The sequence below is a fragment of the Triturus cristatus genome, chromosome 8 (genome assembly GCF_964204655.1).
Source record: "Triturus cristatus chromosome 8, aTriCri1.1, whole genome shotgun sequence".
NCBI lineage: Eukaryota > Metazoa > Chordata > Amphibia > Caudata > Salamandridae > Triturus > Triturus cristatus.
In genome coordinates, this window is record NC_140591.1 from 1254654176 (window position 1) to 1254673099 (window position 18924).

Here is an 18924-nt window from a genome sequence, read left to right on the forward strand (position 1 = left end):
ACATTCCCACGCCCTCTACCTCTAGGAGCTTGCTGACCACCTCTACCTCTCGTGCCATAAGCATTATTCGTACGCTGCAACAATATAGGACAACTATACGTAAAATGACCTTCTTCTTTACAATACGAAAATTGATTGGGACCTACCAGAACACGCGGTGGGGAATATTCGAACCTTTGCATGTTTCTTTGAAACTGCTGAGGTTGCTGATAGTTACTCTGACTTCCGCGTGGTGGGTAGGCCTGCTGTAACAGAACCTTCGTTTTTAATTCTTTTGTTTTCTTGTCTGCTTTATCTTTCTCATCTTTATCCCTATTTTCGTAATACTGTGCAGTAGCCAGTATTTGTGCTGAAGAGGAAACAGCCCAAGAGCTCTCAGAATCTTTCAATTTCTTACACAACTCGGGAAGCAAATTATGCACAAATTTGTCAACAAATAATCGTTGACCACCTTCCGTACTCATATCTTGTCCACTATGGTCGATAAAAGTTTCTTCGAACCTGGTGAAGAAATCGGACACTGACTCATCTTTCTTCTGCTTGCATGCCGAAAATTTATCCCAATTCACCCGCATCGCGGGCATTAAAGTTTTCATATAATTAATTATTCTACCAGGGAGTTCTGCTACCGCGGGCTCAGGCTTGGCACCACCAACCTGTCTAGTGTCTGCAGCAATGATATTAGCCCATGTGTCACCTAGTTCTGCAGCATGATCTGCATTACGAATCAATCCCCACAAAGGCTGCGGAACAACATTCCCAAACAACATATCAATGTCAGCTAAATTCATGACACACGATTCTGCGGTCTGTGATAACTCCTTATAATATCCTGCAGGGTTTTTACGGGGGTCAGGCAATGTCTGCTTAAGCGCTATTACTTCAGCTCGCTTCCATGGCACGTGTACCCAAACACGCTGAAAATGTGGCTGAACAGGTGGGTTAGCATTTAAATCACCAGGTCTCCAAACTGGAGGAACCTCACGCATCGGATATTGGCGCGCTTTTACCTTTTTCCCTACAGGGAACTCCTGTTCGAACAACGGCTGATGACAATCCCCATTCCTGAAGGACAACAATGTCGTAACTGCTCTATCAACATCGGGGCCCACAATCGTGCCTTTCTCAAAATCGAACCGTACATGACACAACTCCTGCGGGCTTGAGTCTAGACCATGATCTTCCAATTCCTCACAGAGGAATTCACACATTTTCTCGAAAACGTATCTCTGTTTTGGTGCTTCCCATTGATGAAAAACATTTACAACAGATTCCACATCATATCTTGAAGGATAAACAATCCATTTATGTGCCATGCGGTCTAATACTTCTTTCTCTTCAGAACCAGGCAGCTGACTACGCAACTGCTTACGTTGTGAACCAGGGGTCGTACTAGATGACCCGAAGAGAGGCGATATAAAACTAGTGACCGCACTAGCTATTCGTTGTCGTGTAGAAGGTGAAGTTGAGGCAAGAACAGGGGGAAAGACAGAGGGAAGAAAAACGGGTGCGGAGACAGGTACAGGGATCGTATCAGGAATAGCGCCGAGAGAGGCAGCTGATGTACTAGGTAGAGTCGCAGGAAGCGCAGAAGAGATAGGTAGCGAAACCGGCGGCCCTTGAGAGTAGGGGTGGGCGGAATTTGCGCAATCGCGTTACGCAAATCTCCGCGAAACGGTAAAAAATCTCCGCGAACATGCAGAAATTCCGCGAACACGCGGAATTGCTTGTTCGCGATGCTTTTTTCCTGTTCACAGTTGCTGTTTGCGTGCTCGGGGAGAAATATCTCGCGAACACGCATTTTGAGAACGCGAACAAGAAAAAATTGGAGGAACCGGACACGAATCCTCTAATCGGGAGTCCTTATTACAACCCAGACAAAACAAATTTCCAAATATACTAGAACCAGGCATCTTCGCTCACTAGTCTAGTTTCAAACGTCAAAGGATTATCGAATACGATAATCTCGTGAATACACGAGTCCTTCGGCTTTGGCACTTGCAAGTTCCAAATCAAAGCGATCCCAAAGGGATACCAAACTAAGAACCAAACTAAGGACTGGGAGACGCTCCACTTATACTTAACTGAGGTATCGATGACGTCACCAGAAGACTCGTTAAATCGTTTCGCTCTACCAAATCATCAAGGGTCCAAAACAGGGCGATAGAGCAGCAGTCCTTCGTAGCCGTCGGGACGCGGAGAACCTCGCAGTAAAGACTTTCAGACCACGTCGACATGCAGGGGTCGATGAAGTGGCGGCCTTCCTCCAGAATTTTCACACAAAGCTCCTCACGAACCTCTGGCTTGGACCGGTACCGCTGAAATCGCCCCACGTTGGGCGCCAACTGAAGTACTGGGTTTTTCAGAACCAACCCAGCGGTGCCAGGGGACACACCCGAAGACTTCGAGTTCTTCCTGTTTCAGGCTACAGAAACACAGAGTCTTCTAGATGAAGTCAAAGATCGTATTTATTGGCTGTAGACCAATCACAGGTATCCGAGAAGTACAGCACGGTGTAAGTTCTCAGGAGACTGCTCCCAACCAAAAACCATTCTTTTCTTATATACAGAATATTACGCTCTGGGCAACACCGCCCCTATTTTACAAGTGGTCGTTCACATATTTTCACTTCAAAGAAAGAGCAAAGTCATGATGATAATCCCACATTTCAGCTCGGTCAGCCCATAATTATTTACCCAGCAAGGCTCAGAACCCTCATCAGATATCAGCAGACCCCAATAAAACGGACACCTCCTCCTCGTAAAACAAGCCATAAAGTAGGAGACAGAGTCAGATGTGAAAGAGATTAGTCAGGGTTCGTGTGGGATGCACGACTTTATGATGTGTCGGACCCTGATGCTAATCCCATTTGGCCGCAGTAAAAGGAACCGGCCGGGCAGGACTGACCTCGGACAGCGGAGTCAGTTTGCGCAGGTCACAAAGAAGTCACAGAAAGATTGCGTGTCCTTTAGGCCTAGGCATGGCCTCAGTGCGCAGCCTATGTGAGGTCAACCATAAAATGGTTACCGTTTTAAAATGGAACCCGAGGGTTTAATATGTAGTATTGCATACACGGTGAGTTCATCAGGGAAACGTGATAAAAACACTCATACATACCACATTAGTGATTTGCGGTCCGCTGATACCAAAATCGGCATGGTAGGACCATGCTACCAACATGGTTCCGAAATTTACAGTACCACACTATAAGGACACATTGCCAGCAGTACAGGGATAATCCTTGTAACAAGTGGAGGAAATTTGAGCAACACAATTAACACAACTTGTAAAAAGAGATTACATGGCTGGAGCAAAAGAGTATGACACTACAATTTACAGTATCCAGTTATTTAAGGACATATACTATGATTACAATTAATTCTGATGTTATATTTGTAAAGAATTATTTAACAATGGGTCTTAATCAGGTTTTAATCTGAAGATTGCCTTTCTTAATTAAAAAAAAAAAGGCAGCGAAAGTGGATGAAATCATACAGACTTTGCTGGAAATTATACTTTTATTTTTAGCAGGAATATTGCAATGGTTTTAAGTAACTATGCAGAAAATAAAGAAACTTGAAACTTGAAACCTGTAAACTTTGCTTATCTCAGAGTGTGGGATATAAAGGCACAATAATGCAAAGTTGGGCGGTTTCAGGGGATGAGAAAGTCTCCTCAGGTGATAAGTCGAGACAAAATGGCGGGCGCCATATGCGATGGAAGGAAAATGAGGAAAACAAACCAATTAATGTTTCCTACCGTGATGTAAATTACTCCACTGTGCGCCGCTTGACTTACGACATCCTCAACGCAAATTTCTCCGATTTTCTTCACCTGTGGAACATAGTAAAATCCCCGTTTGCACCGCCATCACCGTGAGCTCTACGGAGCTGCCGCCATCTTCCATAGGCGCTAGCCATGCCCCCCCACCTTCCGCTTTAATTGAACCAGACAAGACTTTCTCTTTATGGCCTCAGCTAATTCCAAGTTCTCAAGACTTAATTTTAGTAAATATAAAGTACAGCCTTCTATCCCTCCACAGGACACCCAACTTATTATAATTCTCAGAGTTATCACAACATATATTTGCAACGTATTAGTAACAGCCTAGTATCACATCTCAACTGCTACACCCTGAGCAGGGATAGATCTTCAAAGGCCAAAGGCATGTCTCTTGTGAACACTTTTTCCATAATATTTCACCTTTTACCAATAGTCTAACAATTTTGACCTGATTTGCACCCGAAGTACTATAGTGTCTAGTATTTTTTGGCATAAGTCTTGTGTGTTACTATTTTATGCTTATTCATAATATCTTCTTATGTTTTTCTAATATGTGTGAGAGAATAAAAACACTTTGCTTTTATTGGTACCCTGAATTCTTACCAGTGGTGAGTGACTGCACCTGCCTGGAGGGGGATATCTGAGGGCGGTTGAACCATAGGCTCATCTTTCTCCCCTTTCAGAGGTCTTTCTTGAGGTGTGCCCTGACTGTACAATGCCTCAATTTTGACGCACAGTCAATGCACATCTTGATAGCCTCTTTGCTTGACCACCTGGCGTGGGTGAAGAGGCAAAGTTTTACCTCATTTTCATGAGGCCACACCATCATGGAAATAAGGGAGCTCCCCTTTGAGGTAAAACTGATGCCTTATGCACTATCACACTATCTGCCTTACAGAAGGGGCCAAAAAAGTGCTGCACCTTCTCTAATACTACAGTGCCCCGTGGGTGCTGAAAATAAATGCACATAGTAGCAAACTGACTATAATATCCTAAAGCACATGACTCATAGTAACCCATAGAAACTTTCAAAAATTACTGGATTCCGCATATACTCTTCATGCAGTTTCCTTCTATGAACACCTTTTTTCATCCGCTGGACTTTTTCAATATGGACTACCAACATCATCAAGGTAGACATACACTGGGAGGTCTTACCTTTTGTTCTAAAATAGTTAGCAGTCTAAACTTAATTACTTCAAGGTGCTCTCAAACTTAAGGTCAAGGACAGTCAGCTACAATGAAGTATTGTGCTTTGCCTAGGATCACCCCATTTCTTTCATGTGAGCAGGCCAGGATTTGAGGCTTGGTTTCCCAATCACCCAATCAGCTATTTAGCTCTTGGACAATATCTCAGGTTTGACACCAAAGGTCAATATTTTGTGCTTAATTGATTTCATGCTGCTACATTTCTACACTGTATTAAAGCATACTTAAAAAATAGACATATTACACATGGGTATATTACACCTTCACTGTATACCAAATATTTCTAGAAACCTATTAGTATTCTGAAATGAGACAAAGCACAAAAGAACCAAATATATAAAGGACCAATTAAATAAGTTTCGGCGCAATTTTGTTGTGACAACAAACAAAAAATGTGCAGCGCCTTACTTACAACACAGCACATGTTAATTATATAACTGCCCACATATGTAGCAAATATTTCCGTGCTTATATGATGCTAAATGCGATGTAGCAAAGCGCCAAGGCACAAAGTTTATGAAATGGTGCATTGGCTGACTTTTTGTACTCGAGACATAACTTCTAGTGCAATACTCTGCACAAAGATGACAATCAGTCTCATACGAAATATTGGTAACTTTTGCACCTGTTACATGTAAAGATCATGTGTTGATACCGACCACAACATTTGGGATTATTTTCATGTGATGCTATTATTTCATGCATCGCTTAAATTGGTATGGGTTTACGTTGACTCCTATGAGCGTTGATGAAGTTCCTGCCATGTAACACCCATTTTGCATTAATTCTCATTGTTTTTGTGCTTTGTCACATAAAATATATTCCACATGTAAAACTGGGTCGAAATGGATCAAAATGCATCTTGAGGAATGAGGATGTATCATGATGAGTTGTGCAGGCTCAGTCCAAAGCCAATGCTTGTTTTTTGCAGCCTGAGGACCCCACAGTTCATACGCGTATAATTCAGAGTTAATGCATGAACTTTAGACTCAGCAAGTGTGAAACAAAGAGAGAGAATATCTGTTAACTGTTTCTGACATGCTCTGCTAAATTAATGGATGAAATGGGAGAAATTCCTTGTTAAGTGTATGAACTTTAAATGCCTTAATCACAAAAAAGGCGCACAGCTCTGGGCAAAGCCGGTGTTCTGATCAGGATATGCCCCCTTTGTTTTTATCTACAGTGCAAATTGCATGGAGGTTAGAGAATGCTTTTATATGAAAATCACTGACCTTCCTTGACTTCCTAAAAAAGCTTTCCGTACAGGGCAAACTTTGCAAAATGTAAGATAATTGAACATATTAGCTAAACAAAGAATTCGGAGAGAGATGAGAATTTGCTCAGGGGAAAGGTTTCCAAAGACACAGCTTTGTGAAGTGCAAGAAGGCTCCAGAAGAAAGGCATGTTTAGTCAGTGATGGCTGGTGATCTTCGAAATGTGCGGTGCATAATACTTGTTGCCCCTAATTTCAGTGAATGAGTGATGCAAGCGAGCTTGAGTTCTTCTTGGAATGTTCGTGCTGGGGTGGGCTCTCCATTCAGGAAAGTTTTGAGAAATGGGATCAAATACTGTGTTTTAAAGCACAATTTTCACATAGATTAGCTCTAACGTCATAGCCTCTCTTAGGACATTTAATAAATAAACACATACTTTAATGGCATGCTGATAAGCCTGAAGCTCCGTGGAAGTCAAGCCTACTTTTTCAAAATGTGTACATTGATAATTGATAATTATTTCTACTGTGCCAGGTCCAATATTTTGGCATGGGTGCCCGTAGATTCCATGGTTGATCCTTTATGCCAATAATTGCATATTGACAGCAAAATATGCCAGAATTTCTGATGCCATGCATGTTTCATGAGTGACCCATAAATGTACCTCTAGTATGTCAGGGCCAACATTTTGTCATAGTTGACTGCCCCCTGCAATATGCCATAGGTATCCTCTAGAGTGCCAGTATTTACATCCAGCATGCCATCACCTGAGCTTTGCCACACATGTCCCATATGCCAAGAATTACCTCTAATATGCCAGTGGTAGCATTTTTCCATGTATGACACTTATACACAATTGATTCCAATATACCAGCATTGGTGTCATAGGTGCCTCTTCTGCCTAAAATTATAAATGATGTGCCAGTGCCAGAGTTTTGCCATGCATGCCCCATAGCCCAAGAACTCCCTCCACCATGCCAGAATGTTACTGTGGTTGCCCCTTATTCCAAATATTACCACTAATAAGTCAGTGCTAGCAATTTGCCATGGATAATATTTATGCCACTAATTGACTGCAATATGCCTGTATTTTGCCATGGGTGCCTCCATGCATCAAGAGTTAAATCTAGAATTCCAGGGCCAGCAGCAGACTCACATGTGTGAAACTCTCACACCTTCACTCTCCCTCATACTCACTTTCACTTACTCAAATTCTCAGTAATGATTGTTCTCACACTCACTGTCATTCACTCATTCTCACAGTCCAGCAGTCTCATTTTCTCTCTTTTGCTCTCACTCACCGTCATTCATTACCGATTGTTCTCACTCACTCCCCTGGCCACTCACATTCACTCACTCACTTTAACTCACTTTCAATCTCTCACACACACACATAAATACACACACACTCCCTCCCATATGTACAAACCATTTGAGAGACATATTTTTAAACTTTAAGTTCAGCTACTGAGGGTGAATGACCAAGATATCAAATACAAAATATAGTATGGCTTGAATATTTTATCAAAGATATTTTGACTACCAACTTATCATTAGTCAGAATATATATGGTAAAAATATCTTTTTTGCCACAAAATATCATTTTAAAGAATTTTGTTGTATTTAGTATTGTTTACTTTAATAGAACTGTAGCAAATATTTTTAATTTCATTTTCCAGCAACTTCTTGTGTCATAGTGGGTTACTGGGTTTTTAGGAAGATAGGGTGGGAAGGTAAATAAATATTACTTACATTAATTTAATATTTATTTAGGTTTAATTTGTGAAGGATAATCAATATTTTAATTTTTATACTTTCTTTAGTAATGTATATATTATTAGTGAGTTTGGGGGTTTTGTAGTGAAGAGCATTGTGAAGTTATGAAATTATATTTTTTTAATTAACTGTTAATCTTATTTGTCATTGATAAGGATTCATTTATATTTGTCACTGTTTATTATTTGAAATATTTTTTTATTTGTTATATTTATTAATTTGCTACTATATTTTTAATATTATGGTGCCGATTCCGATCCGTTAAAAATAATTTGCGTACGACCCGTATCCGTATTTGTTTACGTACGAGTCGGAGAAGCACCGTACAAACGGCCAAGTACGATTCGTCCGTGAAAAATATCTACAAATAGCGTCAGGAAAAGTCTACGAGAGTGCGTCGGAAAGTGTTCACGTCCGAATATCGTCGGGAAAAGTGTACGAGAGTGATCCGGACATTGTTACATGCAAATCGTAAAAAAACACAAGTCCGAGCGCGCAAGTACGATCCCGACCGTCCGTCCGAATACACAATCGCATGTAAAAAGGCCAGTACGGAGCCAACGCAGTAGCACACATGTACACGGGTAAACTCATGCCCGTGTACGAGGCATACAGCCCCCCCACCCCCAAATATGTCAGCACCGTACACCACCCTGTCCGCACTGTACCCCAGCCCCGCAACTGTACGCGCCGTACCCCCCCATGTACGCGCCTTACCCCCCCTGTCCGCACTGTACCCCAGCCCCGCACCTGTATGTGCCGTACCCCCCTGTAGGCGCATCACCCCCACATGTACACGCCGGACCTCCGCATGTACGCGCTGCACCCCAGGGCCGCATGTGTACGCACTGTACCCCCACCGCATGTACGCGCCTTACCCCCCCATGTACACGCCGTACCTCTGCATGTACGTGCTGTACCCCAGGGCCGCACGTGTGCGCACCATACCCCCACCGCATGTACGCGCCTTACCCCCCATGTATGCGCCGTACCTCCGCATGTACGTGCCGTACCCCAGGGCCGCACCTGTATGCACCGTACCCCCACCGCTTGTACGTGCCCTCCCCCCATGTACGCGCCCTCCCCCCATGTACACGCCTTACCCCCCATGTACACGCCATACCTCCACATGTACGCGCTGTACCACAGGGCCACACGTGTACGCACCGAACCCCCGCCGCATGTACGCACCGCACTCCAACACCATACCCCAGCACCCTCACCCAGCATCGTGTATGTACGGATCGTACCTACGCGAAAATGACTCTTACAGAACCACACACACAACCCATGAGCCTTTGCAACAGACCCACTGCTGCCAGACCCCACTGAGAAACAACTCCACTAACAAACAACTCCACATCACTCATACCTCCACTACACCTTCACTCACACACCTTCACACAACCTCCTCCACAAACATCCCCCTCTTCACATTCACACACACACACCCACAACCATCCACACCCACACCCACACCATGCCCACAGACAAGAATCCAAAGTTCACAACGGCAGAGCTGGACCTCCTTGTCAACTAAGTCATCAGAGTCAAGCCACAGCTGTTTGGAACATTGGTCAGACAGACCAGCATAACTGAAAAATCTGCCATGTGGCAGAGGATTGTAGATAAGGTGAATGCTGTTGCGCCCATCCGAAGGACCAGGCATGAATGCCAAGCCAGGTGGTACGATCTGCGCAGGGCGGTCAAGAGGAAAATGAACGAAGAGTATGCCCAGAGTAACATCACTGGAGGTGGGCCGCCCCGCAGACCCGTACACTACTATCCCTGGGAGGAGAAGGTGATGGCCCTGCTACCGTCGGTGGGAGTACACGGAGTCGAAGGAGTCGCAGAGCCTGGTGAGTAAACAAACAACTTACGTAACATGGGGGCAATGGGGTCCACACCACATATACACCAAATGCACCCAACTTCCCCCAAGCACTCACCGCAAACAACCACACTCAAACACCACACTCATGCCACTAACGTCTCCATGCCCCATTCACAAATCAAGGCAAGGCCATGTCCAAGCCTACAACAACCACAAACACAAGACTGGATGTCCGGGAGGCTGGGAGGGTGGGCCCCACAAAACACAGTGTGAAAATGAGACGCAGACACCAATGCCCTCAGCCCATATGGCATAGGTACATAACCATGCACAATGCACAGGGACTGGCAAAGTACTGACAAGGTAGATGACACTTGGCCTTGCTGTATGCAGCACAAGGCCCTCCTGGGACCACTGTACACTCAAACACCAACTCCACATGCACAGGTACCTAGCACAGGAACTCACACTCACAGTCATGCCAGCATGCACCATGAGGGGACACACACATCACCTGGAAGACCCACTGACAACTCACACTACACACAACAGCAGGCCCGGTCCCAACCCCCCCCCTAACACAAGCACACACACCCGGGGCAGGCAACGGATTTACACACTCCCACAATGGACATGTGACACAACAAGACCGATCCAGAGCCAAATAAGCATCAGAGCAAACAATCTACAGGTCAAACACTCAGGAGAACATCCCAATCTGTCCCCCGCAACATACCCATCCCCAAGTGGACATTGAGAGGAATGCTAGGCACATCCAACTACCTGGAGGAAATGTGTCAACTTGAATATGTATGAAACATAGATGTCGCATGAAACACCATTAACATTGTCTCTCTCTCACACACAGGGCAACATCGTCGATCTCCCCCCAACACTGGGGGGGAAGAATCACAGTCCCAGGCACCGCGTGAAGACAATCCCACCGGCAGCGACGACTCTCACCACTCTGTGGATGACCCCGACCAACCTGGACCCTCTGGTGCCCAAGCCCCTGCAGCACCTGCGTCAGGTACATCTGTGCCAACCACCACCCCTATTCCTGCCACATCCCAGGACACACCCAGGAGCCCTGCTCACACTGAACAACAGAGCCAGTCTGACCAGGAGGGACAAGGTTCTCCGGGCACCCAGGAGGAGGCAGGCAACCCTGCAAATGCCATCCCTCAGGGGTCCCGTAGACCCGATGTGCCCACAAGGGCAGGCCAGGCTCAAGTGGGCAGGGGTGGTGGGAGTGGAGGCAGGCAGAGGCGCGAACCTGACCAGCCAGCTCAGGACCCCGGTATGTCACACATATGCAACGTCCTGGACTCACACCGGCGTGACACCAGAGGCATCAACCAGGTCGTGTCAAGACTCTCTGAGATGCAGGGGACCCTCGATGACATTAAGAACCTGCAGGTCGAGCATCATGCCAGTCATCAACAACACCAAGGACGATGGAGGCAAGACTGGCTGAGCTCCTGGCGGTGCACAGGGACGTGAGCCAATCACTCCGTCAGATCACCCAAAGCCTGGCAAACCCTCCCTGTGCCACCAGGCGTAGACCAGCACCAGACACAGGGAGGGAGGAGGAGGAGGATTCATCTGACGGAGCGTCCCCAGCATCGTCAAGGCCTGCATCTGAGGGTCCCCGGAGGAAGGGGGGTCGTCCACGGAAAAGACCGTGAGAGTCAGTGGACCATCCCCATCTCCCAGGTCACCTGGCCTGGCACCTGGCCCTCTGCTCTGGCGCAACAGCAGCACCTCATCCAATGACATTCTCTGCCACATGGACTCGCTGGTCACAGTCTGACCAATGATGACCAACACTGTGGTCTGGACTCTGATGACTTCCAATGCCAAGGATACCATCTCCCCCTGTGAAGTTTGGATTCTATTCCCCCGGTACAGCACCCAATTGCATCTACCAAACCACTTACCCCACCGTAAATACATTTTTCACTTTTGACATGAGACGTTCTTGTCATTTTGCATCATTCAACGACATATGTGTGTGGAAATGTCAAACTATGGCTGAGTGTTGAACCAACTCCAGCCATCCATACCCTGGGATCAGAGTCTGGTACATGACACACATGGGTCACAAGGTATTATTCAATGTAGGCATGGAGCACAACACTCACCTGTGATGGCCGCTGGCTGCTGAGGGGGGTTTGCTAAACTGTGCGGAGAGACCTATTTGGGAGATCATCATCAAGGCGTAGAGGTCATGGCTCATGTGGAGGTTCCCGGGGAGGGAGGCCCATGTATGTGTGGCCAGGTGGGAGAACAATGTCCTGTATGCTGGAGTATGGTGCATTTGAAGAACGGTGGCAAGGGCAAGGTTGGATGCACGGAGATGGCCCAACGGGATCTAGGATGACAGACGTACAAGGTTGGTTGGGGTCCGGGATGTGGACTGCCTCCTGAGTGTGGGTGGGGAGTGTGGAGGTCACCCTGCAGCAGACAGTGATCCATTGCAGCTATCCATGGTGGATGGTGAGGTGGCTGGGGCACAGGGTGTTGAATCTGAGGTGTGCAGATGCCCCCTGGATGTGGACAAGTTTCCTGGGAGTTTGGATGTACTTGCTCCGTAGAGGGCAGGGCAGTATTTGACACGGATGTTGTCATGGACCAGGGGGATGGTCTGTCTTTTCTTGGAGTGGATCTATCTGTGGATCATGTGCATAATGCAGAGGGCGTGGCAGCATGAGGTACAGATGCTGTGGACTAGCATGGCAAATGTGAGCAAGCCAAACATGATGCACACCATCTTGTGTGTGTGGCCACTGGGTGCTTGTGCAGGGCTCTGGCGGGTGGGACACAGGAACTTGACCCAGCTGGAAGGAGACAATCCTCAGATGTTCACCTCAGTCCTGTACAAGTCCAGCCTCAGGTGGCTGCTGTTCTGCCATTCATCAATGGATCTCATGCATACTTGGATGATGGAACTGCCAATGTCTGTGTCTTTGTTGAGGGTGAGGAGCACCTGGCTGTCAATGGCATACGAGCTGATGATGAGGTGCTGTGCGCATGTGATGGTGGAGAGGGGGGTCCTGGACACTCTGTAGATTGACATGCTGAGAGATGATACCTGTGCCATGTCCCAGACGATGACAACATACTACATGCTGAAGCCTTGAGTCCCACTCCCATGCCCTTGCTGGGCTACAGAGCCGGTGGGGAGTATTAGGGACGTGACCTGGTTGGTGTGACAGGGCCTGAAAGGCGGGGCAGCACAGTGTAGGCAGTTGGAGTTGCACACTCAGCATGCAAAGGTGTCGTGTGTGTGCCCAGGGTATGTCTGACAGCAGGCGTTAGATGTGCGGATGGACATAGCTCGGAGTGTGGCTGATACATCAGACTGTAGTGTGATGTGGGTAATGCAAGGGCAGGATGGTAGTGCAATGTGCACCTTGCATGTGCTGATGGTCCAGCCTTTGGCACCGCGTGGCGGCAACAGTGGCATAGACAAGCTGAGGCCAGCAAAATGAATGGGTGGAGGGAGGAAGTGAGGAGCATCCTGGAGGCGTGTGTGTTGCCAAATCTGGATACTCTGTTGGCCCTTGCTGCAGGGGCCGCAGCAGCAGGCAGCATCTCCTTGCAAAATTACAGAATTTGCACACATAGACTAGGATGTCAGAAGGACAACTGCAACAGGCGCGTGTGTAAAGTAAGGAGTGTCCAGTGTCACATGGAACAACCCAGACACAATGCATGCACAATCACCAAAGAAGCATGACACCGGATCAGGAAACTGAAGGCCGACCTGCGCACAGGAGACACACCCTCAGCAGCTGTTGGTGGCCCATTGTGCGGACCAATATGCCAAAAAACATACACGACCATGTACTTCATGCCCAATAGGGAGCCTAACCCATGAGCAACTGCATGCATGTTGCTAAACTACACATGGACTCCTATGCATAATCTTCCACAACTATGCCAGATATGCCGCATGCAAAGTGACAAGAGACCTGCATTGACAGAGATGAGGCACCTTGTAGTGTGACAAACACCTTTATTACTCAGCCTCACACTAAGGGAAATGCATCAATTGGAACAGACTCACAGGTCATTTGGCTGACCATGTGTGACCTACACTCGACACCCCCTTCAACACACAGATGTGTAAATCCTACTGAGCTGGCACACAAGTGAAGGGGTTGAGCCTAACACCCCTTGCTGCACACGAAGAGTCTACAATTCCCCATTGAGCCTCATATGGGGATGTCCCACACTATGTCCACCATTAGCATCCCGTATGTTCCTTGGAGACGTTATACACACATTGATGCCCTCATCAGAATCCACACACCATTACAGATGACTGTCAGGAAGGGTGACCATCAATTCATGGGAGCCATGCAACACGTCATGTGGCCCATGGTGAGTCGACATGTATGCATGGTAACACAACATGCACAGGAGCAGTCCCCACATATCACAAACACGTACCACCCACAAAATGCCTTGCTGCACTCCTTACCCCAAATGACTTTTCACCATGTCTGTGCATGTAACTGATCCAGCACACGTTGCAATAATCATGAGGAATAGCAGGGGGGCAATGATGACATGAGCAGACGACAGCCGCAAGAACCTGGGGAGGACAGACACACAACAATTCAGCGAAGAGCTAGTAATCCGCAGACATTTACATGTACTCTACAGGAATTATGTTGTCACCATGGCCTTAACAAATTTAGTGTCCCAGCTAATATGTGTGGAATGACATCATGACTTGAATGACACATCAGAACACACCTCCAAGTCACTTAGCACACAGTCAGCTCGACACACACATTGCAACACATGCCACACAAGGCTCAAAGCGTGCACACTCAGACACAGGGACTCACCATCATGAGAAGAAGTTTCGGATAAGCTGACTCTGGATGTCCTCATCCTCATCCTCATCCTCATCCTCACTTGCCCCGTGCCCGAGCCCTTCATCCTCCACAGGTGGATGATCCTGCTCATCCGGATCAAGGATGAGTGGCACGGCCTTCTCCACTGCCATGTTGTGCAGCATGCAGCACACAATGAAGATTTTGCAGACCTTCACCGGGGCATATGGGAGGGCGCCGCCGGTCTTGTGGAGGCACCGGAATCTGCTCTTCAGGAGTCCAAACGTCCTCTCAATCACGCGCCTCGTCTGCCCATGGGTGTCGTTGTACCGGTGTTCTGCAGCTGTTCTGGGGTTGCGGAGAGGCGTCATCAGCCATGGCATGTTGGGATAGCCAGAGTCCCCTACATGGAAACATCATATGAAGAAGTGGGTCAGGAGATGCCGTAAGATACAAAGATAGCGCTGAACACAGGACTAACAGAGTATACCCACCAACAAGACATGCTCGTTCCGCTTGCAGCTGCAGCATCATTTCTGGCACCCTGCTACGCCTCATGATGTATGCATTGTGTGCGGACCCTGGAAAACGTGCACAGACATGGGAAATCAGCATGTTAGCAAGACACACCACAAGGGCATTAATGGAGTGGTAATGTTTTCGGTTTCTATAGGCTACCTCCTGTGCCTGTGGTGGTACCAAAGCCACATGTGTCCCATCAATGGCCCCAATTACATGAGGCATCCCTCCCAGGGCATAGAACTCACCCTTGACACCTGTCAACTGCTCACGAGTGGGAAAATGGATGAATTCATCCAGGTGCAACTACATGGCTTCTATAACATCATGCAGGACACGGCTGAACATAGTCTGGGACATGCCACCAACATCAGCTATGGTCAATTGAAACGTGCCGGTGGCAAAAAAATGTAGGGCTGCCATCACCTTCACCTTGGGGGTCAGAGCTGTAGGATACCTGTGTTTTGGTTGGAGGTGTGGTGCAAGCCGGCGGGTCAAGTCCTCTATCAACTCTTGCGAGAATCGGTATCGCGTATGCAGTCATGTTCACGCATGGCATCCAGGTCTGGCATTCGTCTGGGGAGAGGCGGTGCCCTGCAGAGATTTGGAAGGAATAACGAAGAGTGAGTACATTACCATACCAATGTCACTGAGGTGAGGACATGTTCAACAGCTAATACACATCTGCTTAATACAGAGTCTGTGCTGTGCAATACATCCAGGACACGTGGGCCAGCCAGGTGATACTCCTACGAAGAGCCAGCCACAATAGTTGCATGGCAATGTTGACATGATTTGCCATGAAATAGCTGTTGGCCAGTGTAAGTGACAAGCCAGACACATTACATGAGTGACAGACATCCACATATCAGCATTAGAAGGATGTCATCTCATACAGACAGCTGGCGGTAGTCTAGACGCACAGGTCACATGTTATCTGGAAATGGACAGATGACACACATTTCCATTAAGGGGTCCATGTCAAAAACTGATGTCACAGACATTGAGACAACGCCGATATTGCCTCATGTCAGGAAGTCAGATTCGAACCATCATGACACATGTAACGTGTGAGTCCACATGTGGCATGGTGTGCGTATATGTTTGTCATGCACAAATGCACACATACACATGTTGGAAGCTGCAACAGCAGATGGAGTTGACGGAACACCAACGGAAAGCTCATGGGAACACATGACACACACATGACATAGTCACATCGTGGCACACTGGGAGTCACCTGTGAGGTGTAATTATCCATGTACCTGCCATCAGGGGACAGTTGCGGGTGTTGCTGACTGTGCCATACCAGTGATGCAGTGCTTGACACGTGTGTCGCACATGCACACATGTGCAAAGTGTGAAGGGGAAGTGTGCCACGTAGTGCCCCATCACACATGACATGTGTAAACAGCTCATCACACATCTATTGTGCCACAACATGAGGAGAAATGTGCCACATCACTGCCTGACACACCTAGGCCCTGCACTTGAAGGACGGCACTGACAATGACTTGATGTACAGCCTTGTGTGAGTCTGACACCTCCATTCCTTTCGTGTGCACCTCCTATCACCAGTGTAAGCTGTGAAACGCAGTACACACGCTCTGAGGGCGTGTGTAGGGCCCGTACTCACGCGTGTACGGGCCGTACATGCGTGAGTACGTGCCTATCACTATCGTTGGGGGTACCGTAGGGCCTAGTGATAGGCACGTACTCACGCGTGTGCGGGCCGTACACGCGTGAGTATGTGCCTATCACTAGTCCCTACGGTAACCCCAACAATAGTGATAGGCACGTACTCACACGTGTACGGGCCGTACACACGTGAGTACGGCCCGTATCACTAGGCCCTACGGTACCCCCAATGATAGTGATAGGCACGTACTCACGCGTGTATGGCCCGTACACGCGTGAGTACGTGCCTATCACTAGGCCCTACGGTACCCCCAACAATAGTGATAGGCACATACTCATGCGTGTACGGCCCGTACACGCGTGAGTACGGCCCGTATCACTAGGCCCTACGGTACCCCCAATGATAGTGATAGGCACATACTCACGCGTGTATGGCCCGTACACGCGTGAGTACGTGCCTATCACTAGGCCCTACGGTACCCCCAACAATAGTGATAGGCACATACTCATGCGTGTACGGCCCGTACACGCGTGAGTACGGCCCGTATCACTAGGCCCTACAGTACCCCCAATGATAGTGATAGGCACGTACTCACACGTGTACGGGCCGTACACGCGTGAGTATGGCCCATATCACTAGGCCCTACGGTACCCCCAACGATAGTGATAGGCACGTACTCACGCGTGTACGGCCCGTACACACGTGAGTACGTGCCTATCACTAGGCCCTACGGTACCCCCAACAATAGTGATAGGCACGTACTCACGCGTGTACGGGCCGTACACGCGTGAGTATGGCCCGTATCACTAGGCCCTACGGTACTCCCAACGATAGTGATAGGCACATACTCACGCGTGTACGGCCCGTACACGCGTGAGTACGTGCCTATCACTAACGTTGGGGGTACCGTAGGGCCTAGTGATAGACACGTACTCACGCGTGTACGGGCCGTACACGCGTGAGTACGGCCCGTATCACTAGGCCCTACGGTACCCCCAACGATAGTGATAGGCTCGTACTCACGCGTGTAAGGCCCGTACGTGCGTGAGTACGTGCCTATCACTATCGTTGGGGGTACTGTAGGGCCTAGTGAGAGGCACATACTCACGCGTGTACGGGCCGTACACGCGTGAATACGTGCCTATCACTATCGTTGGGGGTATCGTAGGGCCTAGTGATACGGGCCGTACACGCGTGGGTACGGCCCGTATCACTGTAGTGATGGTGCCCTAGGGGTACGTGTGAAAAGCGCCGTACCTGTGTGGTTATTTAAGAATTACAATGGGGACACATGAGGGACAAGTATTAGGGCCTAAATGCATGCTGGTTGTCATGGATACCGAGTTTCAAGTTCAAAATTTCCCATCATGTGATCTGGAAAAATCAGTTGGCCACATTTAGCATTGTTTCAAAGTGGTTGTTGACTTGACATGATGCTGCAAAATCGAAAGATGCAAAGGCTGTCACTGGTGTATGTTTAAAGGGATTGGAGGAAACGTAGGATGCAAATGAATCTGACCAATCACTCTGTACTCCTGTATATGAAATAGGCCAGCAAGACAGATATAAGGCAGGCAGAACCCATAAGAGGGCACTTGCCTGCACAACATGTCAGTCGATACCACTGCTGCTGTATTGTCTCCCTCTGGCACCATGTCAAGGACTGTGGAGAGGGCCCAGCCTTTCACCCAGGAGGAGAATGAGGCCCTGCTGGATGTGATCCTCCCACAGTACCCCATGCTGTATGGTCGACCAGGGGAGCAGGTGTGTGCTGACTCCAGTACCTTTGCCTGTGCACCTTTATTGTGTCTGTCACTTCTGGCATTGTGGCCAGGTGTGACAGACATGCAATGTTGGGTGGAGTGGGTCCGGGGGGGGATGGCTTATGTCTCTCATGCAGGGCTTGATATAGTTCATGTGTGCACTCCTCACTTGCATTGTGCTTACTGTGACATTCACTGCATAGTGCATGGCACATTCCGCCAGTCAAATCCTCTTGGGCATTCTTGTTCTATTGTCCTGCGGTGATTCAGTGCTCACCCCGGTGTGACAGGTGACTGCACCCACAGATGTGTGTGAGAGTTGAGTGGAGCTGTGGTG